The sequence below is a fragment of the Xiphophorus maculatus genome, chromosome 5, assembly GCF_002775205.1.
Source record: "Xiphophorus maculatus strain JP 163 A chromosome 5, X_maculatus-5.0-male, whole genome shotgun sequence".
Classification (NCBI taxonomy): domain Eukaryota; kingdom Metazoa; phylum Chordata; class Actinopteri; order Cyprinodontiformes; family Poeciliidae; genus Xiphophorus; species Xiphophorus maculatus.
The window spans coordinates 26853261-26877102 of record NC_036447.1 but is presented as its reverse complement, the minus strand read 5'-3'; the positions used below and the strand labels follow the sequence as shown (position 1 = coordinate 26877102).

At 39.1% G+C, this 23842-nt stretch overlaps 1 protein-coding gene across 6 annotated transcripts in view; it reads left to right on the top strand.

Annotated features, from left to right (window-relative positions):
• The window catches only part of mgat3 (mannosyl (beta-1,4-)-glycoprotein beta-1,4-N-acetylglucosaminyltransferase), a 58935-nt gene that overhangs the window by 18369 nt on the left and 16724 nt on the right, over window positions 1-23842 (top strand). The window contains exon 1 of one of the 6 annotated variants that reach the window (XM_023333615.1): window positions 14288-14488. The exons of the other annotated variants lie outside the window; for them this stretch is intronic. The gene's annotated coding sequence lies outside the window, so the exon portion shown is untranslated. Of the gene's footprint in view, window positions 1-14287; window positions 14489-23842 lie in introns of those variants that run through there. 6 annotated transcript variants of the gene reach the window in all.

The following is a 23842-nucleotide window of genomic DNA, read 5'->3' as shown; positions in this document are numbered from 1 at the left end:
TCAGAGAGAGGAGCTGCCACTCTGAGATTCAAACATCCTGGACTTTCACTCAAGACCTCCACATTAACATATTTTTAGAAGCAGGAAAAAGAAAAGACTGAGATATTTTACTTATTATAAACAGATTTATTATGAACTAAAGAAAACCTTTTGCTGTTTCTTTAAAGTTTTGGACTTTGCCATAAACTCCTCAACTTTGTTGAGGTTATTTTATTCGGCCTGTTTTGCAGAAGTTTGGCTTTTGTCATACAAATTGCATAAAATGTGGTAAGGCTGTTGTGTAATTTCAGGGGAAAATTTCTTCCTTCAGTGTTTTTCCTCAGGTTCTCTTCTAGACCAGCTACTTTTAATCTCAATAGCTCATTCTGGGTACGTAAGGCCGTTTGTTCTTTTTCTGGCACCCAGATTCAAAAATACATTTATATATTTTTCAGGTCATGATGGTGAAATGATGTGTTTTATGTTTTTTTCCTAAATTAAATTTTACTGTAAATTTAAAATGACCACTTAGTAAAAGTTGTCAACAAATCAAGATTTTGATAACTTTTTTTGACACTGCCAAAGAAAGAAAGTGTGACAGAGTATTAGGGCCATAATAAGAAAATGAAAAAACATTAAATTACAAGAATAAAGTCATAATATTATAAGAATAAACTTGTACTTGAATAAAGTCAAAATAATACAAATAAAAAAAAACCCTAAGTATTGTAATAAGTACATTAGCATACAGTACGTGGTGTGCTCATAATAACACTGAAGAACATCTAGTTCTTTGATGGAAGAACTAGATTGATACAAAATATCTCTTTATTAGACTTTAAAAGACTACATTTTGTGTCAAATGGATGCAAGTGGACAAACTTATTTACAAAGAATCCACAGTGTTGCTAATTTGACACTTGGATAACACCTCTTCCAAAGAAAAATGTCCAAGGAACACAGAGAACAAAATAGAATAGAATAGATTAGACTTCATTGATCCTCAAGGGGAAGTTGCTTATTTGCTTACCAGCTACTCCATCCAAAGTGTTAAATAATGATAAATATAACCATAATCAATATAAAATTTAAAACAACAAAGAAAGGGCCCCTGAAGAATTAGGTGGTTTTGTTCTTTTCACTTCTTGAACACGTCTACATAGCAAAAATACACAGATTACATAATAATTGTGAAGATTAAAATTAAAAGTCTTAGCATATTGAAAGTAACTTACAATCAGACTTTATCATCCTGTTATAAATATGTACACAATGGAGAAATTTGGACTAATTTAACCCTTGGCTGCCGCTGTTATGCCAGAAAGTGACTCTTCCGACTTTGCGCAGTCAGCATTCTGCTCAGTCTCGAGTTTCCACCAGGACAATGCATCCTATTTAAGAGCAGCCCAGCTTCCTGCCTCACTGTCAAATAATGATCATATTGTGTTTCTGTTTGCGGCTCGGCCCAGCGGGATGAGCATTGTACTGTAAAGAATGCGTAAGAGGACGCCAGTCCCTCCCGTAATGACATTTCGGTTGTAGACAGAGTAAAGACAACGCAGGGGCAGAGTCGCTGACAGATTGGGAGGAAAGCTAAGAGTGATCAGGTGTGCTTTGGCACTTGGTGTGTGTTTGCAGGAACTAGGTCGCATCAAGTAGATAAAGCTAAAAGCTAACCGCTAACCACTAGATCAGCGGGGCACTTCCTGTCTCACCTCGTGAATGGAACCGAACCAACTCCTAAAAAGTACTTGTCACCTAAAGCAGTAGATTATGAATGAGTAAAATAATATGATGCTGCAGGAAAGAACCTATTGTTTGACTTTTCTCTGCTGACATTAGAGACATGTCTCTAATGTCACCTAACAATTGTGTTTGTTCAGACCGTGACACCTAGCAGTACTTTAATAGTTCTTACGACAAAAGTCAAGCTTAAAACAATATGAAGTTTTATTTGTACAAAAAAATGTTACTGCTTTTTCATGATTAAGCTAAACTGTTTAAAAAATGGACTGAAAATACTGAAAATCAATAATGAAATAATAATAATACATAACATTTTTATAGCTCTTTTTCGGACACTGAGAGATGCTTTAGAGAAAAAGAAAAATGTTTCTAACATAATGCTAATTATGTTAGCATAATTATGCTAACATTTTTTTAATAAATGACATGTTGGAAGTAAAATTAGTGACTTTTAAAGATGAATAGCTTCTTTATTGTTTAACATAAAATACATGCTCTTAAAAGCTATTTAAATATCCCACAGAATACTTTTTAATTGACTCCAGGGTTGTTTGTTTTTTGTTATTTTTGTTTTCCTTTTTGACTAACATCCTGTCAGGTAAGAGTGTTTAAAGGAGCCACTGTTTTTTAGGGTTTTAACATTTGTTACCAGCAAACATGAAGCACAGTTGAAGCTGGCAAAAATGTTACAGGCATTTGGTCACAGGCCAGGGAATTAAACGAAATCTAATCAGCTAAGGTACATTTAGTCGAGTTAAGCCTTGTGGGGATCATTATTGTCTGAGCCAGTCGATAGAAAAATACTGCAGCTGTAAATGTTTCACTGCAACCAGTTCAGTCATAAAGTGAGCATAAACTCGTTTCACTTGCAACTTTTGGGAAATACCACACTCTACACTTATTAGTACGGCATAAGAAGCCTTAAAACAAATGTGTTTCAGCTACAGTTGCATAACCTGACATGGAAGATTTCTGAAAAGTCCAATGTTTAATTTAAGTGTATTTATTCTGTGGGTGAAAAACATTTCTGCAACAATTCCTGTAAAATAAAGGCATGGTGTTCATCGTTATAAGTCAGGGAATGACTAAATTCACAGGCAGTGGTGGGCACACTTTCCCTAATCTGCTAACACGCTAGTAGCAAAGCTAATTTTTCAGTTAGCGCTTTAGTACTAACTGAGCGCTTAGTACACTTAGCTTCCCCTAAATTAATTTTTCAAGATAAATTCTATAGCACTAACTTACTTGTCTGTTTTGTAACCTTTCACTCGAATAAAGTTTGACATCCGTGATGAAGTGTTGGTTATCTTTAGTTATCTTCATGGTATGTTCATGCTCTTATCTTGAAATGAAGAATGGCCTCCTTGGGTCACCAAGAAACCATAGCAACAAGTGATATTTAGACCTCTGGCCATGTATTTACCAGGCATGCTAATAATTGCCTGGGGTGCTGCATTATATGAAGTTTCAGAAGCGAGTTGAGCCTTGACGCTTTCCCTCACAGGAGCCTTTTTATTGATCACCATGAAGAATTTACACCCACCCATATGATTTTTGCATATGTTGTAATATGCAACACCCACCACCGGTGGATCTTAGCTGAGATAAGATGGGTTATTGTTGTTTTTTCAGGAATTCCTGAAGCGGTATTCGGTTTTACATTTATTAAAAGAAAAAACAACTCCTGTGGTCACTCTGCGTAACAATCGCCTGCAGTGAAATTTAATCAAAATGAGTATTATTTAGAGATGGTGTGTTACTGAGGATGAGTGTGTGTGCTTCCCGCCCATTCTGAGTGAGACAACACTTCTTTAACCCACAGATCGCTGGATTGAATGAGCCCTGTTGTTTTCCAGCAGCACTGTCCTGGCGGTGCAAATTTTCATACACACACTGCATGCATACACACACACACACACACGCACACACACACACACACACACACACACACACACATAATGAATGGCACTGTAGTGGAATTAATGGAAAGTCTTGTTTTCTAGTAAGTGTTGCATATTTATGCCGTTTAAGCTCGTTGTGTATGCTGGAAAAAAAAAAAAATCTTCGGCAGAGATGTTGGTAATTATGATGTCTTAATTTTTGAACAGCGTGGAGATCAAATGAAAACATAGCCTGCTGTTAATATTTTTCTGTCGGTGTACCCGGTGGAATAGAAAATAAAAAATAACAAAACAATATTCTTTGTTGTTTTTGTGCGGCACTATTTTACTTTTTGTCTCGGTTCATAGCTTCTCTAACCCTATTTGTGATTTGATTTTATGGTTAATTTTCGACATGCCGCTGAGTGTGTCCTGCTGTTTACCTGCTGCTTGGTTTAGCGCACCTAACAGCTAAAAAATGAAATATGCTTAATAAAGGAGGCGAATGATTGCTATGGTGATGCGGTGCAAAGATGGCTTTGTTGTTGGCTGCAGGCGTTGGATGAGGATAAATTATCTTTGCAAAATAGATCAAGCTCAGTTAGATTGGACCACAACTTGTTACCTTTTGTTTTAGATCCAGACTTGTTTTTCTTTTAATTTTTTACCTTCATTTATGCAGGTCATCTCACTGAGAACAAGTTTAGATGAAACAAACATACAAAAAACTTTGACTGGGCCATTCTAGCACATGTATATAATGTGATCTAAACCGTATCATAGTAATTTTGCCTGCATGTGTAAAGTCAATATCTTGTGCTTTGGACTTGTTTAAATACAGATGATTTCCAATAGCTGTGTTTCCATTGGCCATAAAATTGAGCGTGAGAGAGGGCTGACTGACAGACCGCACTCACCAGGTCACATCTGCACATGCACGGTTAACAATAGTCAAACCACTGTTGCGAAGTTAGCGACTTTTCAGACGAAGAAAATGGTTTCGGCCAAAATCGAAATTGGCAGCCCAGACTAAATATCGCCAATCTGTGATCGGCCAGAAAACTGCAATCAATGCATCACTACTTTGTCGTTTTCTGACCTAACCCTGCTTTAATCTTCTCCACTACTGTCTGCTGTGCTAACTGGTCTTCATGAGACCCTTTTTTTACGCTAATGTTCTCTAACAAAACATTTGATGCCTTCACAAGACAAGCTGCAGCTACACTGAGGTTAAATTATACACAGTTGGCCACAAGTTACTAATTAGGGCATTCAGTTGCTCTGGATTACATTTATCAAAGTACAAACACGCAGCACAACTTTTAAAATTCCATTTTCCTTCCATTTCCCAGTTATGTATCACTTTGTGTTTATCCTCCACATAAAAATCCCAGTGAAGTTTCTGGCTAAAAGGTGAAAACAATTGGTGGAAAATTTTAATATGAATACTTTTGTAAAGCAGTGTAAGTAAGACACTTAAGCTTTGGTTACAGGAATTAATATTACGTTCGCCACACATACACACTGTGGTAATTCAATTTCAGCGTCTCACACACACACACACACACACACGCACACACACACACGCACGCACACACACACACACACGCGCACACACACACACACACACACACACACACACACACACACACACACACACACACACACACACACACACACACACACATATAACAAAAGCTCCCTCTCTCCCCTCCGGTGTTCTATAGCACTCTTGGTGAATATACAGCCCACAGCTAAACACTATTTGAATATAAATCAGCTTGTTGGACAAAGATAGAGCCTGAAAAAAAATGTTCCCGCCGACTGTGTCAAAACCAATAAATTACACCCAAAATCATTCTGCCCTCATTTCACTTGACAAATGCCTGGTTGTTATGGCGAGCCCCGCAGGCAGGGCTGAAGTACAGTTGCTATATGTTGCAGCGCGCTCCGCTGGAGTCAGTCGTTGGGTTTTTGAATATGATAATCAGTCAAGCTAAATCAGCTACTTGCTTTTGTTTACTTGGGCAGCACAGAAATAATTTCTTATCTGACATTTTGAGAGAAAAATATCCCGTTAACTCCTCTAGGATTGTTGGAAGTGGGGGACATTTATTCTTCCATGTTTTCGTGCGTTTTGCTCCCAGAAACAAGCATTAGTAAAACATTTAACCCCCTTCTTGTAAGGGTTCTTGTGATCACAAAGTCGTGCCTGTAATCAGTAGTCTGCTCACCTATTGTAATTCACACACACACATCTGTGTCAACCCCCCCAGCCTCCTCTTCCCTTCCCACCACCTCCTTTACTATTTATGTCTTCTTCTCTGTCTGGGAGTTGTCCTGCTGCGCCTCTCCTTCTATTACCGCCAATGTGTCATTAGTGATCTTCGTCGCTGTGGTGTGGTGGCAGAGAGGCTGCTCAGAGTTTTCTTTTAACCACAAGTCAACTCCTTTGACTTTTGGCAGCTGTAAGGATCCACAATGTATCGGCACTAACACCGGCATCAAGCGATGTCAATTTTTATTGGTATCGGGCTGATAAATAAAACTGGGATGATATTATCAACTACTGTTTATTTCCATCTTGTTAACTTTTGTTTGGTGGTGTGACAGTGAAAGTAGCCGTGTTTCCATTTATTGTAAAATTTTGCAAATTGGAATTACGAAAATAAATTTGCTTAAGGGAAACACACCAATTGCTGAAAAAATCAAGTTTTTCGATAGAGTTTTTGTGTTTGGATGAGGTGGTTTTTCCAGCTGCATCAAAATTTGTGTATTTCCCAAAACTGCAATGGAAACATTTTTTTTTGCAACACACAAGTCACGTCACCGAAAACTGGATGTAGGAAAGATGAAGGAGACGACAGGAAGTAGTTGGAGGCTGATGGTATTGCATGTTTTTTTTAGTCAGTTACTGCGTGGACAAACTTATTCACGTGTGATTTTAATTGCGCTTTTTATTTAATTTCAATTGCGAAATTGTGTGCGAAATTTTATTGTGAGTTTTGCACACAATTGAATTGGAAACGCAGCTACGCATGCAGTGCAGGTTGTTCTTAATGGTGTCGAAAGGTTAGTTATATATGTATAATATAAAAGTAAATATCTGTTATGGGCCATAACAGCAATATTAATATCGGATATTGATGTTAGGCCAAATTTTCATATCAGTGTATCCCTAGGACTTAGTAATCATACAAAATTATATGCCCTCTTTGCCCTTCCAGTGGTTGTCCTGTCAGACCGTCAATTCCTGAAACCACACACACACCCACACCCACACACACCTACAAAAGAAACCTTGTAAACAATGGATCCCGTCTCTTAAGACTGTGGAAGGGTTAAAAAAGGCATTTAGAAGCGCTTGTACTCAAATATTTGCAAAGTTCAGCTAATTGCAGGCCTCTGTGGTCCATCACCCTGCAAACACCGGAGGGCCATTGTATTTTTCTTTGCTTGAGTGAATGTGCCTGCATATGTATTGGAATGTCCATACTTTGCTCTTTTACTCTCTGATGACAGCTGAATTTGGAAAAAGGAGCGCTCTGTTTTAGGAGCACAATGCAGCATTTCAGTGAGGAAGAGGGAGGCTTTGTGTGAATCTAAATTGTCTTTTTTTTTTTTTTATCCAGCGTACAGCCACGCATTTGTGCATAAACACTTTAACCGCACTGGTCGCTTGACCGCGTCTCCTGATTCAGGGATTTATTGATAGTTTTTGTGTCCCTTTAATTGAAAAGTTTCTCCGCTGTGAATTAAAACAGGGTCACTGAGCGACATATTGACCAACTGCGATAACAGTGGCAACGGGGTTGCTCTTTCACATTTCTTAAACAAAGCGTAAACCCCATATCGCCACACTGAATTGCACTCTGTCAACGTCCACCTCCATTCACACCGTGGACTCGTCTGCTTTTTACTGCCACATGTTTAGCACTTCTCTCTAAGATCTATCCGAGGTCAAAGGTATTTGGTGTTCCATCTCTGATGATGCGGGCCTGAGCTTTTTATCCCGCGTTTTGTGAGGAAAAAATCGAAACTGAAGTGATCCAGGAAATGAAGTTTATTCTCCGAACGATGCCAAAACTCTACATGGTAATCCAATCTAAAGAACAGGAAATGAGAAAGAGAACTACTGAAATGTGGAGTCCTGACTCTCAGATTGCAAACTTAATCTATCAGGTTTGTAAAGCACTCACACTCTGTTCAGTAGGTCTGTAAATCTACAGCAGTGATTATAGACAAACTCTTTCAGCCTGCCTAAGAAGAAGAGGAATATTGTCACTCGATGTATGTGTGTTGTAGTTTCTGTTTATAGAAAACCCAAGGCTGATAATTGGACAGATTTAGCAGAATTGGCATGGGCTTACTTAGACTGTACTGCTTTGTTAGATCTACTACCCCATAAATACAATATCTGATGTATCTGTGTAAAAAAGCGAGAATGTTTTAAAGCAGTTGTTCTTAAAAGGAAGAACGTTTTCAGGCCTCCTTACTGGACAAAACTGAAAGAATACGTTTTACTTTAGTCATGGTATACAAAATTAATCATATTTTTTTTCAGTTGAATGACTTGTATTAGGTAGAGTGTTTACAAATATTTTATAAATTTCATGCTGTCAGATGCAACACAGCATGAAAAGTGTTCTTTGTTGATTGTGTAATTCGGAAAAATGGACCGGGGTAGACATATTGAAGGGTTATACATTACTTCCATTTGCAAAAAATAAGATTATTTTGTCAGAACAACACACCCCCTTCCCTCAAACCCCACTTCTCTCATCAGGGGTCTTGCCCTGCACATTAAAAACCCCGTAGATTGGTAGATATAGAAGCTCAGGAGCGTCTCCAGCGATAGGCCTCAGATGTAACCACAGCCCACATCATTACTGGTTGTGCTGTATAAGTAGCTGCCTGCAGGCTATCTCTCCTCACACATATTCCCACAGAGATAGCCACTGTGGCCCGATGGGAGCAATGCTCATTTGCTAATGTGTCAGTTTTGAGGGGAGAAAATCTTCCGCATATGCCCGGTCAGTCTGGTTTTGTGTCACTGTGGCATCAGCTCAACTTCTCGAAACAGTGCAGTGAATTGCATACTTTCTAAAAACCGCATTAGGGGTCTGTATGCACAAATGAAACATGTAAATTCATGTAATGCAGTGGCCCGGCTTTAATGGAACTCTAGTTTGGAGGAAGTTCGGTCCGCCTACATTCCTAGGTCTTGGTTCAGCTGAAGTGAATTCTGGGATCTGGTGTGATTCAAATGCATATGTGGATACAAGCGATCTGGAGGTCACTCCAAAAGCAGGAAGCGGACTATGGCGCAGGGCATTCTGGGTAAATACAACCAAAACAAATGCGACATTCTTTGCTAGCGAAAGAGAAATCCAATATCCTCTAAAATCTGACGCCACTCCGTTTTTGTTTACATTTTGTGAAAAAGAAAGTTGGGCTCAGTGTCTTCTTCAGAGGTTTTCGTGCCGCTTCCTTCAGTGGTTCTTGGTGCAGCGCCACCACAGGAGAGGAGGGGGAACAGGTTTTTCTGTGTTTGGTTGGTTTGGCAAAGTGCAGCGTGAAAACAAACTGCACCAGCTGAAAATGTAACAAATGTTGCAGTTTGGGTCCCCAATCAAACCAAGGTGTGAAAACGGCCTCAGAGCTAACAAACGATGCTTTGTAGTTTATCACTGAAGAAGGCAGGATGATAAGTATTCACAATTCTTATCCACTTTCAAAAACACTTTCTTTACTATTGCATAATGCCCCTTCCAAAAACATACAGAGTGCTTTGCCTTTGCCATATTGTGCACACTGATATTGATGATTGTGATTGATACACTGTGTAGCTCTGACTAATCTTCATCAGTGCAGACAAAGCGTCTTCTTAGCTTAGCTTGACATAACGTAACGTTATTGCAAATTTTCTTAAAGCTTTGTTTTTTCATAAAATGCTTGAAAATATGGAGGATGAATAAACAATAACCTGAAAAAATAGTTCATAAACTTAGAATTTTTAGACTTGTGTGGTTGACTTAATCTGTGATCCAACTATTAAAATGATAAAGGCATTTTCATACTCTGTTGCGTCTGTGTCAGCATCTTTTGCCTGTGGTGGTTCTGGGTTGTTTCTGTACATTAGCGTAGCTTACTGCATTCAGATAATCTTGCACTTCTTCCACATAACTCCTGCATACCTCACATCTGCTGGACCTCAAGAGAGCTCTGACCACGATTGTTATCAAGAGCGAATTCAGCTCACGTGAAACTGCTGAGAAATGTTTCACATTTATTGTCACTGGAAAACAAACATAAAAGCTTGACATACAAGACTCTTAGAGTGCCTAATCCAATTTAAATGTGTTTCACTTAATTTTTGCTGAAATAAATTACAATTTTGATGTTATTCTGGTTAATTCAGATATACTTGTATAGGATGAGAATTAGCAACAAATCACATCCACATTCTGTCTGTATTTAAAGTGCCTGTTGGTTTTTTCTGATTTCCCTGACATGGTACGTTGTCTAAGCGTTTGCCAGTTCTGACGTAAACTTTCCCAGTGTCTCACACACGCCAGTGACTCTGATTTCTTTTTCTATTTGATGCAAAACACAGCGAGACTTCAGCTTTGTTGCGGTTCGTTTGATAGCTTTCGTATTCAAACGTAGTCCAGGAAACAATTTGGTTATCTCCTCTCCTTCACCATTGATCTGGAACAGTCTGACCACTGCCATGTTTTCCTGTAGCCTACGGCTACATGGGCAAAAACTGCAAATGAGTGTAAACACCAGCAATCCGGTCTGGATTAAAGCAGGACACGAGTTTTTTCTTTTTCTTTTTTTTTTTTGGTTTCTTTTTATTTTAAACCTATTCATATACTTTTTTGGTGGTTTGTTAATATCCATCTTTTGTCCTTAGTCACATCAAATATTGGGTGAGGGACTTTTTGTTGTGTTTTTCAAACTTTGTTAAAGAAATGAAGATAAAAAATTGTAGGGAAATGATATCAGGAGAGGCGGGAATTGGGAATAAATGGCAGGGAAGGTTAGAAATGTTTTGCAGGTTTGTTAGTTCGCCTCTGTGAAACTTAGCATAAACATTGGAGTGGAGAGGAGGCCAGGAAATGGCCCTGGGTTGTTTAGACTCTCAGGTTGTCTGGATATGCTAACATGCTGTTTTTTTTCTCCTTTCAGTTTTCTTTTTCCTCTTCCTCTGTGACCTTTCCGGTTTGTACTGTAAACAAAGACAGATTGGCCGACATGAGCACAGAGACAGATTTCCGTCGACTTCCTGAGCTTGCTAAGTGGTCGTGTTTCCACCAGCAGGGAAACATGAGCTCAGTGCAAAGCTTCAATCTAGGAAAAAAGTCATTGGCTACTGACTTTATGCTGCCTTTGACTAATTAGGGACCTACAAAACAATTTGTGGACAAAACTGAAAACTGAGAAAGAAAAAAGAAAGAAAGGAAGAGAGAAAGAAAGAAAAGATGAAATATCCAAAATAAAAACAAAACATCTTAAACAATAACCAAAATGGATTATGAAGTCTCGGTAACCAAAATAGCGTTTCAAATAATAATAGTCGTTCAGCTTCGACAGGTTAAACAGGCCAAAGCAGCAGGTAGTGCAAGCTAACTGCTTTGTACTGGGTGTCAAACGTTTGCAGCGTTTCTCAAATGCCGGCTTTTCTGCGAGATCGAAGGGGCCGTCCCTTTAAGAACTGTTGTCCAGATGGAAATTATTGTGCTCATTTTCATTTATGATGTAATTAACCGATTTATTGATTATCACAGGGGCGCCGCCAGGAATCTTGGGCCCCAAGACAAAAAATTAAATTGGGCCCCGCCACGCAGCTGCTGTTACAATTTCTTGAGTCAATCTGATCCATCAAAAGCGTCACAATTTTAAAGGCTTGCAACAGCCTCACTTTCTTTGTTCCAATACTGATAACTAGCACAATATTTACTGCTCATGAATTTTACATCAGACAGTCTGCAAACAGTTTGGAAGTAGGTTGCTTAAATGTTTTCTATTAGTTTTAGTTTACTGAAATATCTCTCCCCGCGAGCAACAGTCATAGGCAACGTGCAAAATATACATAAAGCAATCCAGACTTCTCAAAAAATGCTATGTAGTTACATTTTGTTCAAGCTGCAGTATTTAACTTTAATAAAAAATATGTTTTCTCCATATTTGTTAAAGCTGGCACCATGTTGTGACAGTTTGTTATGAGACAGAAAATCTGTGAAAACAGTCAATCTCCTCCCTGAGCTACTATTACTGGCTAAAGTAACGCAACGTTATGACCAAAACAACCAATCAGAACCAGGAGGAGGGTCTTAGCGCTGTCAATCAATCTCATTCATTTGCTGCTAAATGTACTAATGGTGGAGAAACAACATATCATTACAGGAAAAATGTTTATCTGCCGTCACTGGTAGCTATGCTAACTAGACTGAGCATTTACAACAGGCTATGCTAGCTGCAGCATAGGGATGAGCAGCAACACGAGGTTGTGATTGACAGCACTAAAACTCTCCTGCTACTGACTGGTTGTTTCTAGCACTTTGAGAAAGCAGAGGAAATAGATTTTTCATAGATTATCTCTCATACTGTACTGTCACAACATAATGACAGTTTTAACAAATATGTGAAAAAATATATATTTTTATAAAAGTTACATACTGCAGCTTTAATTTCACTCAGGAGAGGGAAGGTCAGGAGGAACTAGAGCTGCTGCTGACTGACTCATCTGTAGTTAAGTGGTAAAAGGTGCAGGAACAAGTTAGATATATGAATATCTTAGTATTTTTTTTCCTTAATTCATTGGTTGTTAGTGAAATGGAGGCAAACAGTCTGTAGCTAAGCTAGCTATGAGGTGGGTAGACCTCTGAGAGGTCTACCCACCTCTCAGAGAAAAACTGGGTTATAAATTGACACTCTTGCCTTTTTCTCTCTCTCTCCATTTTTTTTTTATTTGAAAACCTGATAATTTTTCTTAGCAGCGTAGTAACAGCCACAGTCGTTCTTGTTTTCTACTTCTGCTGCTGAACATCGTCTCCGTCAAGCTCCAAGCAGGAACGAACCATTTCATGCAGATCCAGGGGGGTTCAGGGCAAATATGGATGTGTGTTTTTTGATCTGGGAGTGAAACATTTAATTTTTACCACTAAAAACAATCAATATGATTAATTTTGTAATTGACAGGGCCCCATTTTTCCTTCTATTTCTATGAACAATAAATAAATTGCGGAGGGCCCCCTGTTGGTCAGGGGCCATTAGAATTGTCATAACTTTTCCCCCTTATAGGGCGATTAAGCGATTAGTAAACAGAGTCAGATTGAACTATTCCTCTTTGACGGAGTAAGTTTTGATCTTAGTTTCAGACACAGAGATGGTGTTTGTGTGCCACACCCAAAGGGAGAGCCGCTTCCAAGAAACAGGTAATCTCCTGTTCCGATGGTATTTTGCTCGTCATTCGCTGAATTTTTAATTTGTAAACCTGGAAGTAAAGTGATCTTGTGAGCTGCTGCAGGACAAAAGAGTCTTTTAAATAAGACTGAGCCAGTAGAGTGTCAGCTTACACTAATTCACATTCAAAACTCGGAAAGATGCTTCAGAGAATTAAAGAGAGAGCGTTGTTTTTGTGAAATTGTATAATACTCTGTGCTTTTTTTTCCTTTTTTAGTTCCTGTATTATCATATCTCTGCAGTAACATGCAGGAACAGTATTGAATATTTTGTAGCAACACTTATGTGAAGGATAGCGGAAGTTGAATTTTTGCTGAAGCTATTTACAACCTTGGTGGTCACAACCAACTGTGTGACCTGAAATATTGACCGTTGCTTGAAGCAGAACAAGAGAAAGTAGACAAAACCAACATTTGACTATGTCTGCATCATATCTTGCGGGTTTTTATCCACTTTCATGATAAATAGAGCTGCTGACTTTTATTGTATCTGCATTTGTGTTGCATTTTGAATGCATTTACAAAGCAAAGGGGAAAAAAGAAGCATAAAGAGCAAAATATTTATTTTCACATGATATATAATTCCATAAAAGGCCCTGCAATGACTATATTCATATCACTGTCAGCAGGAGAGATGGTACATCTAAACACAGAGGCCGTCACGGGTCCCAGAATGTAGAAAAAAGCTCCTGCTGTCATCCCTGTGGCTATATTACCGTTATATGATGTGATAAAAATGACTTAAGGAATCAACAGTGTTTTGAACGGAGGCTACTTTCTTGTCAAGATCTCGGTTGTTGTTCTTACAAGAGTTTCAGAGGTCAAAACGGGATTTTACTCCACCGTGGACAACAATGTAATGAGGTTGAAATTACATCTCTATTTATCATATGGCTGCAGACATTTCCCCTCCCTCCCCTTTGTGTTTAAAATTAGCTCCTCAGATGAATGGCAGGTCAAGTCTGTACACGAGAGGGTGTGGTGAAAAAAGCTTGGTGTTGCAGCATGATCTCAAGTAACAAAGATTTAACAGTTTCTCCAGACAGACATGTATTCACGTGCAGCTTTTCAAGGTACCCATGAGAGGTTTTTTTTTGTTTTGTTTTGTTTTGTTTTTTCCCACTTGGACATTTTTCGCACAAACGCAGACGGTCCTGAACTGTTCTCATCTCATATAAGTTAGCCCAGCGGTGCGAAAAGGGATCCTTGTTTTTGCCTTTGGCAATTGGAGTCGTTACAAATGTGTAACACTCCCCGCTCTATGCAGTCTGCCACTCTTTATCAGACACTGTCGCCCTCGCACGAGCAGCGGCGATGGCAGATCAATCTGTCACTGTGCCTAGAAAGTTGCTCTCCGTATCGGAGCGAAGCTGGGAGTAACACTCACAGAGCAGGAAACAGAGGTGGTCTTTGGTAAGTGTGTGTGTGTGTGTGTGTGTGTGTGTGTGTGTGTGTGTGTGTGTGTGTGTGTGTGTGTGTGTAGGATAGAATGTGTTCTCCGGGGGTCGTATGAGGTGAGGTATAGAACTGGTTTGTGTCAAAAAAAAAAAAGTAAAAACAACTTGCCCAGCATGATTTCTGACCAACAGCTGAACATGTTCACTTCATCTCGTCATTCACTGGCTGACAACTCAATAGAATCCTAAAAGAAAAACACATTTTAAAGTAATTTAATCATAACTATAACGGCGGAGCCGCAAGAAAAAAAACAAAAAACATCCAAATCCTGTAGATGACCGTTAATTAACACTTGTCCACTTTTGAAGTGGGAACCTTTGTGATCCTTTCATGAGGGTTTTCAGAGCTGCATTCAGCCGCTGACAAGTTTTCATAGAAATCAGCCGCTTAATTACAGGTAGCTGGCGACCAGTGAAAGGAAAGAAAGGCGGAACGATCAAAGAAAGAGCCACAGGCGTGAAAATGTTTCCTAAATTCCAACTGAGTTTAGAAAAATGTTGTCGAACGCCGGGGACATAATGAAATAATTGAATGTTTTCTGGTATATTGTACAACTTTCATGCCGGCTGCTCAGGAAAACAAGCAGTTTTACGCCATAGAAACCTGAAAATATAGTCATTTTCCCAACTCAATTATAGTCCAAGAACTAATTTATCTTTACTATAAAAATACTATATCCTCAACTGCTTTGTCCTCGTCGTAGTAACCTTAAGTTTTCACTGTTTCTCATCTTGATTTGAATTGATGAATAACAGTTGAGTTCAGTTCCCTTTAAAAACCTGTGAAGGGCTGTATTGGAAATCAGACACTAACACGAGGATCGTTGGTTGCCGTGGTAAACGTTCATATGTTATGATGGGCTTTGTAATACGCACAACAAGCAACAGAGTGCGGCACCCACTAACTATTGCAAATACTAAGCAATAAAAATTTAATTGGAGGCAAAGCTGTTTTTTTCCGAACACTCGTGCCACCTTACGACAACGAGGCGCCCTCGACGAGAACGATGTCTCCCATGTAAAAGTGGTTACTGGTCGGTATGGTGATTTTACTCGGTACCAGTGCTACTTGTACCGTTTTGTGTTTAAGTCTGATTGTTAGCAGTAAAGCTGTAAATTCAATGGACTCGTTTACGTAGAGACGATTTTCAGTAACTGTTTCCATTAGACATAAAATTGAGCAAATTGAAATTATGCAAATAAATTTGCTTAACATAAACACGGCAATAAAAAAAAACAAAACACTTTTTTGATATAAAGTTGTTGCGCTTAGATGAAGTGGTTTGTCAGCCATATTGAAATAAATCTATTTTGCAAAACTGCAATGGAAACACTTTTTTCACATCACGAGTCACGTGATCTACTGGAGAAAACGATGAAGAAGACGACAGGAAGTAGTAGCAAGATGATGATTTGTTTTTCTGTTGTTTTTTCTCAATAAAAAAACAATAGACAATATTTAGCTCTCTCCACCAGAGCTCTCACAGCATCACACATTTCATAAAGAGTTGTGTCTCATCCCAACATGTTGCATCCATAACCTTTCTGTAAAACCGCTGACTACAATTTTCTCAAAAGCCACACACGTAGCCGGTTCCAAGTAGAAAGGTCTTGTCGCTGCAATGAATCGGACTCCTAGTGAAACCGCAGCATTTTTGTTGCGGTCCAGCTGCGTATTTGCACGTCTTTGGCACTTTTCAAAGCTCCCTCTGAAAAGTGTTTTCTTGGTTCATTGCAGACAGGTTACTGTTCTCTAAATGAGGTGGAAGCGTGAGCTCGTTTCGACTACATGCTAAAATGACAGCACCATCTAATGCCCTGGCATGACAACTACAGCAAATTTCAGGTGTCTTGGCGGCTCTTCTCCAGTCAACATCTGAAATTACCAGCAGTTTCCAGACGGAGGTCTTGTGTAAACATTATACACAACGTTGCCCGTAGAGCCAGTTTGTTTTCGAAATACAGAACGACAGATGTTCAGCCAATGACATTTCTGGGTTTTTTTTCCTCTATATTCAACCCTGAAGTACAGAGAAAGCAGAAACCTATTGTCTCATGTAAATCAAGAACCTTGTCCAATATATTGCGTTTAAACAGATTTTAATCCATGTTTCAATAGCTGGAGGTGCGAGGTAGAATCGCTGACCGGCAATCAAAGGGTTGATTAAATGTGAATTTAAGAGAACTTTCTGAGAGGAGTCAGAAAAGTTTTACATATCCTTGTCAGCATCTTCTTTTCTTACTTCACTTTAAACAACGTGAAGCATGTTGCCATGCTTCCCTCACTCTTCCTCCTCCTCCTTCCTCTCTGTGTCCTCCGCTCTGTTTACAATCTTTTTTATGGGGGAGATTAGAGCCAGCAGGGTAATATTCCAGCTGCCAGAATCCCTTTAGAGTTGCTTAACTCAGATTAAATTTGTAATCACACAAGTGGAACTCAATTAACTTAGTTGGGTTTCTCCTAATGCCTCTTAGCTCTTACCACACCTCAAGGCTTTGTTCTGGAAATAAAAGGTTGCTACTTTTTTGTGGCCCAAGGCAGAAAAACTGTTTTTCTACATTACCTTGCAACAAATGCCTAAATGAAAATGCTCATACTGCTCATAATTATTTCTCATCTTTATGGGTTTTTTTTTCTGTTTTATACCTCTAGAATTAGTATCTTTTGATTTAAAGTCCATTTTCAATTAAACCGAAGCATTTAAAAATGCAATAGGTTTAAAGTGACTGAACAGTGTTGGCAAACCTCAGTTGCTCTTTGGAAACTCAGCACCACATCCTGTCTGGGATTTGGTGGCAGATTTTGCTGCTTCGTGAAGAATCTTAATTCAGGAGCTGCCAGGTATTACCAGTAACTTTTTAAGGTTTCATTTTTAGTAGTAACCCCGTCGCCCCCTTCCTGGGTTTGTTTTCGTAGAACGGCTCGTGTTCCAGTTCTGAGTTCTGCAAACACCGAAAACATTCAGTCAGCACGAAGCAGAAAGGCGGCAAGCAAGGGAAAGACGCGCTGCTTGGAAGATGGAGAAACCTGAGTTGCTCTGTGCGGCTTCAGAGATATGGAGTGAATTTTCTATTTTAATGGACAAATTTTCCTGTGGTTTAAGGAGAAGTAAAATAGGCACCACTTATAGAACTGGCAATACGTAGCATGTAAACAAAATTATGCAATTAACATCCCAGTATGCAAGCGTCTTAAACATTTAAATAAGAATTGAAATTGGAGATTATCGTCAAAGTTATTGTTTTGTATGCACAAATGGCCACGAATGACCTTTTCTTCGGGTCGGTTCCGTTCAAATTAACTTTATTCATTTTGCACTTTGTAAACACAAGTGAAACTGAGAAGGCCTAGCAAAGGAAACTTACGACAAAAAAAAAAGCCCCAGTCAACTGAATAAATGTAAATTATGCAGAAACAGACTTAAAGCTGGATTCAGTTTTTTTTGTTTCCTATTTTGCTTGATTGGATGATAAGAAACTGAAAACTTGATCTTTTTGTGCTCAGTGAAGCTGAGAGCGCCTCGTCAACGCTCCTCTGCGTGCGTGGAAGTTGTTACCACGGAGACTAAGACGAAACCTTCGGTAGTTTTATTTTCATCAACAGGGTGTTTTGTATGGAAATTAGATCCTTCTATACAGGAAACTGCATGACTGTGGATTATTGTTGGTACTTGAGGGCTGCCGAAACAGGAAGTTACTGTAGATATCAGCAGATTTCAGGAAGTTTAACACGTCACGGCGTAGGTACTCGCTTGCTCCGTCCTTTGCAAGCGCACGCCGGCAGTTGGAGAACTTTGTCGGATGGCGTGATGAAGCCGAGCTTTACTTTGACCTTGGAAAAAAACAAAGAACGCGACAGTCTCAATGGCGACGCCGGGTGAGCTTACTTGTTGAACACATTTCTCCACCAAGATAATTCAAAGTACTTTAAGATATGAAAACATAAAAGAGCACAGTGCAGTGAGGTCACAAATAAAAGTAGAGATAAGTTGAACTAAAGACTAAAATTGACTTCAGTTGGTATTATGAGTGAAAGGCAACTCTAAACAAATGGGTTTTTAAAAAACCCTCAGAGTTTCGGCCTTTTTGTTGTTTTCCGGAAGTTTGTTCCAGATTAGTCATAAATGAATGAAATGAAACAACAGCAAATGAACACGGCACGGGACGGTAACGGACACAGCGGCGCTGTTCTTCCGCTGCATCAGGCCTGATTCAGCAATTCCCGCGGCGACCGCAAAAGACAATAAGGCCAAAATGGAATATTTCTAATGGCTTCAATCTTCCTGTTTCCATAATAACATTGATAGCAGGAGAGACAATAGGAGCCTGCTTTCTTTTAATGCCAGCTGACCTACTTTAGTTAATCCCTGGCCTGCTTGTGCACGCCTACGTGCAGCTAAATTTAAAAAAGCAAGCAGTTCTGGCTGATGTGTCAGCAGTTTTGATGGAGTGTTATTTGGTGATTGTCATCTGTCGGTCTGAGAGGATGCAACAGAGGTGGGCATTTCTCTAGCTTGATGTGTGTTTCAGCAGCGACTCTGGTGTCGTTTCTGCCCCCATATACGCAATAAACAGCTGGATATCCAGAATAGGCAGAGCTTAAAATCTGTCTGCGCAGTTTCTTTTTTGTTTGTTTTTTTGTCCTAAACCGTTTTTAATTCGGCAGTCTTCAGAGAAGATGAAAGTAGAAAAGATGGAAGAAAAAATAAAACAATTTTGGATTTTATGCAAAATTAAAAGATAAAGACATGTATGGGGAGTAAAGTTCAGACATTACCACAGATTTTTCTTTCTTTGTTTTCGGTGCACTGCACAGTCACATCGCGCCTGCAGTACCTTTAGCTGCTTCAGTTTCTCATGGAGAGGGGAGTGAGTGGGTGAGACAAAAATAGGGGGGGAAAGGACAATAAAGAACGAAGTGCTTTGTAAGCAAAACTTCACTAAAACATTCAGTTATAGAAAACGAACCGCAAGTTTTGATGCTTCAACGTTGTCATTTTTAATTAGGCATCTTTTTCAGCGAGTGTAAACTTTGCTCATCGACATTTTCCCTATTTCAGCCATTTCTGCTTTTGATGTTTTTTGCTTGAAAACATATTATTAATAAAGCTGCTTAAATGATGCAATAGCTTTTCACCTTTAAGAAACGTCAGCTGCCAGTCGGATACTTTCCAGTCAGTGAACGCATCGTAACATAACAGCAACCCTCTTCAGCAGTGAGGTCGTTACTGAGGGAAGGAGACTTATTATCACTTTTATGAGTAACAACAACATTTAATTTCCATTTGGTATCAAAAAAGGATTAATTGAATTTGACTGATTTTATGCAGCTGTTAATAAAATTACATTTTAATGCTGTCGGAACCCATAAACAAAAATGAATTTTAAAACATCTGAAATAAATGTGTTTGATGAAAGAAAGAATTGGTTCAAATCTTTAATAAATTGCCTCTTGTGTTGCATTAGAGATTTTAAACTCTCAGCATCGATTATGGTAACCAAATAACAGGATTCCTTGGTGTAATCCTACAAGACTGAAAAAAAGTATTATCAAACAGCTTTATTGTGTTTTTTTTAAGAGATTTTCTCTGTGTGCAAGTCTGTTTCCTTATCTGCTTGTGCAGGATTGTCTGTTGAAAAATCATGCAATTACGCAAAAATGATGGAATTACATGAAAATCCAATAAAAAAAAATAAACTCCAACTGCAGACTCCAGCAGCCTTTGACATCATTTGGTTGCTTCTAAAAATAGCAGGCTCTGTAATAAATCATGGCCCGACAGATTTTTGAAAAGCATCTATCAGCATTAAAATCTCTGCAGTGACCTTCAGTAAGTGGAGGAAATGTAATTAGAGGGGAGCTGGTGGGAGGGGAGGAGGGGTCAATTCAGTGAGAGCCACCCTGTCCACAGGAACCAGGCGCTGCACAAACAGAGCAAAGAAAAAGATTCAGTTCAGCTGAGGGGAAGATTGGGATGTGAATATGCCTCGACTGCCTGTGTGAACCCCTGGTGTCAGCGATGCAGCTGAGAGTCAGTGACAGAAAGCTGAAACGAAAGGAGGCAAGGAAATGAACAAAAAAAAAAAGTTAAAATGGCTGATTCAACTTGAGGAAAAAGGTAGAATTCAGTTTAGCCTCCGCAGGCCCAGAGGCGGACTTACTGTCTAGATTTAAGACTTATAAATATTGTTAGGGGCCTGACTGCGACACTGGGAAAGTTTTTTTTTTCTCTTTCTTTGTTTCCCTGAAAAGTTCAGTAATTAAGGAAAACGTAAGGACAAAAGTGATAACACAATGTATAGAAATCTGACATAACTCTGCAACACACTGGCCACCCAAGAAGCAAGGAGTGTTTTCAAAGTCTTCCTAAATGTGAGTTCAGAAAAAGCAATAAATCGTTTGAGCGCATGACAAATTAAAACGATATCAATAATTTTCATTTGCATGATTTATCATTTTACTCTTTTCTCTCTCTTTCTCTTTATACAAAAGTCTGCAGTCTGGTTGATTTGTCTCAAATTGCTCCTTTTTAAGGGCAATTTTGTTTACAGAAACTTCATAATTCGTTTTTATTTGCTGTTTGTCTTGTTTTGTTTATTTATTTTTGGATAATTAAAATGTTTTCCAGTCCCAGTGTTAAATGTTCATTAGAGTTTAAGCTTTATTGATCTTTGATGTCATTTTCGTATAATGCACTTGAAAAGCCGTTAGTCTGACAATACCATTTGTCACGCCCAGGACTCTTTAAATCTGTCTAAATTTAACTTTAGACATCCGTCCACAAAAACCACAAAGGTCGACAAAGAAGTGAAAATACTGAGAGAATTCATTTGGCTCACAAGTGGGGGAATAAATGTCCGTCTGTCATTTAATTCCACTCAGTTCGGTGTGGGCAGACATTTTGAATTTGGAGGATTAAAACCATGGTGAAACCTTGGGCATTTTTGACTTAGAAACATTATTCCCACAATCACCAGGTTTTGCCTGGGTTGTGTTCTCCTTCTTGGATTAAGGAATCCAACTTTTTCATCATCCTGCAGTAAAAACAGTAGATAGACTGAAGAAATCTTCCCTCTTTCTTCCAACTGAGGTTTAGGAGCTGTTTCTCCAATCCCATTTCTGTTCACAGCAATAGGCAGCTGTGTTTTTGTAGTTCCACGTGAAAGATCCCTTTTAATGTATTGAAATTTTCCCTTAACGCACAAAAATCTCCTAAGGCCATCTTAACATCTACTGTCATAATATTTACCCATAATAGAGGAAACCTGACATAAACCATCTGAACCCGAATAAATGCCAAACTAGTGTTTCTCCCTGAGGATCAGGCTTTGTGATTTTAGGTCCCTCGGACCTTGGCCACACCTTTTGCTGAAGCAGGAAGCAGCCGACGCCCAGCCCAGGTAACTCACAAAGGGACGACATGATTAGTGTAGCAGGAAAGCGTTTGAAACTACGCATAATAGTTTTAAATGCAACTAGCAACTGTGCATGGTGGCGAAAGTCCCTAAATTAAATGAAACTAGCATGAAATGGTTTGACTGCACAACTCATGATAAACTTACCATCTTTACTGGCTGTGAACTGATTGTGGGCTGCAGCTGGCTGAGATCATCACAAACACAAATCAGACGTTTAGACCCCTCAGTTCACCTGAGAGCATGTGAAAAATATGTCTCGTTAAAACTAAAGGGGCTAGTTGTCGTTTTACCATTTGAGCTGTTGCAGCTAAATCAGCGTTTCTGTATTTTTCCCACCAAACAAAAGTTGGGATAAGGTCTGTGAAAACAGGTGATTGTGGATGCAGTTTTCTTTAGGAAGCTGATAAAACTGTTGGAGCGATAGCGTTACTGCTGAGCTGTGGAATATGTCTGAACAGAGCTTTAGCTAGACCTTCTTGTGAATGAAGGTTTTTCTTGTCTTTAAAGCAATCTGCTGGCCGTGGTTTCTTAGAAACGTTTTGATTAATTATTGAGCATAATAGTTTGGTAACTAGTTGGAATGCATTTGTGATTGGACTGAAAAGATTTTTTCGTGATGACATTTGTGGTGAATTGGCAGTATATAAATAAACTGAACTGAATTAATGAATGTCAAAGAGTGAAAACATCTTGAACACGTTTCTGTCTGATTTTCATACAGCTCCAGTCTTAAGTAGCTTTGAGTTCAACATTTAGTTATCTTTGACTTTAAAATGTTGAATGGGACTATCTATTGAAATTTTAGTGAGCTGCTTTTTATTAAGAAGATTTTTTTATTGTTCCGCTGGGTTCTGTCCTTGGCCCCGTTTTATTCTTTTTGCCTTGTTTGCTTCTTTCACATCATTTTTTAAAAGATTTCTCAAGGATTTCCTTTTCACTGCTGTCAACACATTCCCACAGCGTGTTGTGAACATCACAATGAACTGTGAAGAGTATATTGTTCCACCCATATATAAAAAATTGTAGTCAGATTGGTTGAGGAACATGGGTGAATTGAGCAAAAGTTCACCCGGTGCTTTTATATTGGTGTCTGCAGTTCTGTTTTCACTTCCCTCTTTAACATTTGGTTTTTGGAAATTTAAAGTGCGCCTCGCTTAAGGTCGCCCTTAACATTGCCTGATATTTCCTCTCATTTGTTTTGTGGCCTTTCTCCATTTTCAACACGGCTCATTCTGGAAAAGATTACAATGCCTCTACCCATGTACGATGACCCTTGAGAGAGGCATTAGTGTATAAAAATAGATCGATGTTGCGATGGTGGGACGCAACACAGATCAGTTGAGCTCTTCTCTCCAGCTGCAGTTGTGGGGAAAGCTGGAAAGGCCTGGTGGACGGCGCTGAATTATCGATGAGGTTAGAGAGATGGAGGCACTCCTCTGGCTTTCCCCATCCTCCCACCTCGGTTCAAGCATCATCACGTAGGTCCACACACACACACACACACACACGCACACACGCATTCATACTAAGCCAAAAAACTGCATGCTGCCTTGAGGCTCAGAGGTTTCACACATTCATACTTCAACTCCAGATCTCTACTCTCAAAGACGTACGTCCCTTTTTTAAATAATTATTATTATTACACAAACACAGTTTCACAAACGCACACATGTGAAACTGTGCATTTGCGTAAGGAATCTTCCGAAGCTTGCTTTGTGGCCCGTGAACTTCTGAGATGAGATGGACGTCCCGCTTTTGCTGCCAAAGGGAGCCAGGCTTTGAGGTTCAACAAGGTGTCCACTTCTCGGAAGAAGGAAAAAAAGAAAAACTGGCAAAACCTGTCAAACTTCTGAGGTGAACAGGAGGTCACCAGATCTGTCAGTAGGTTTTT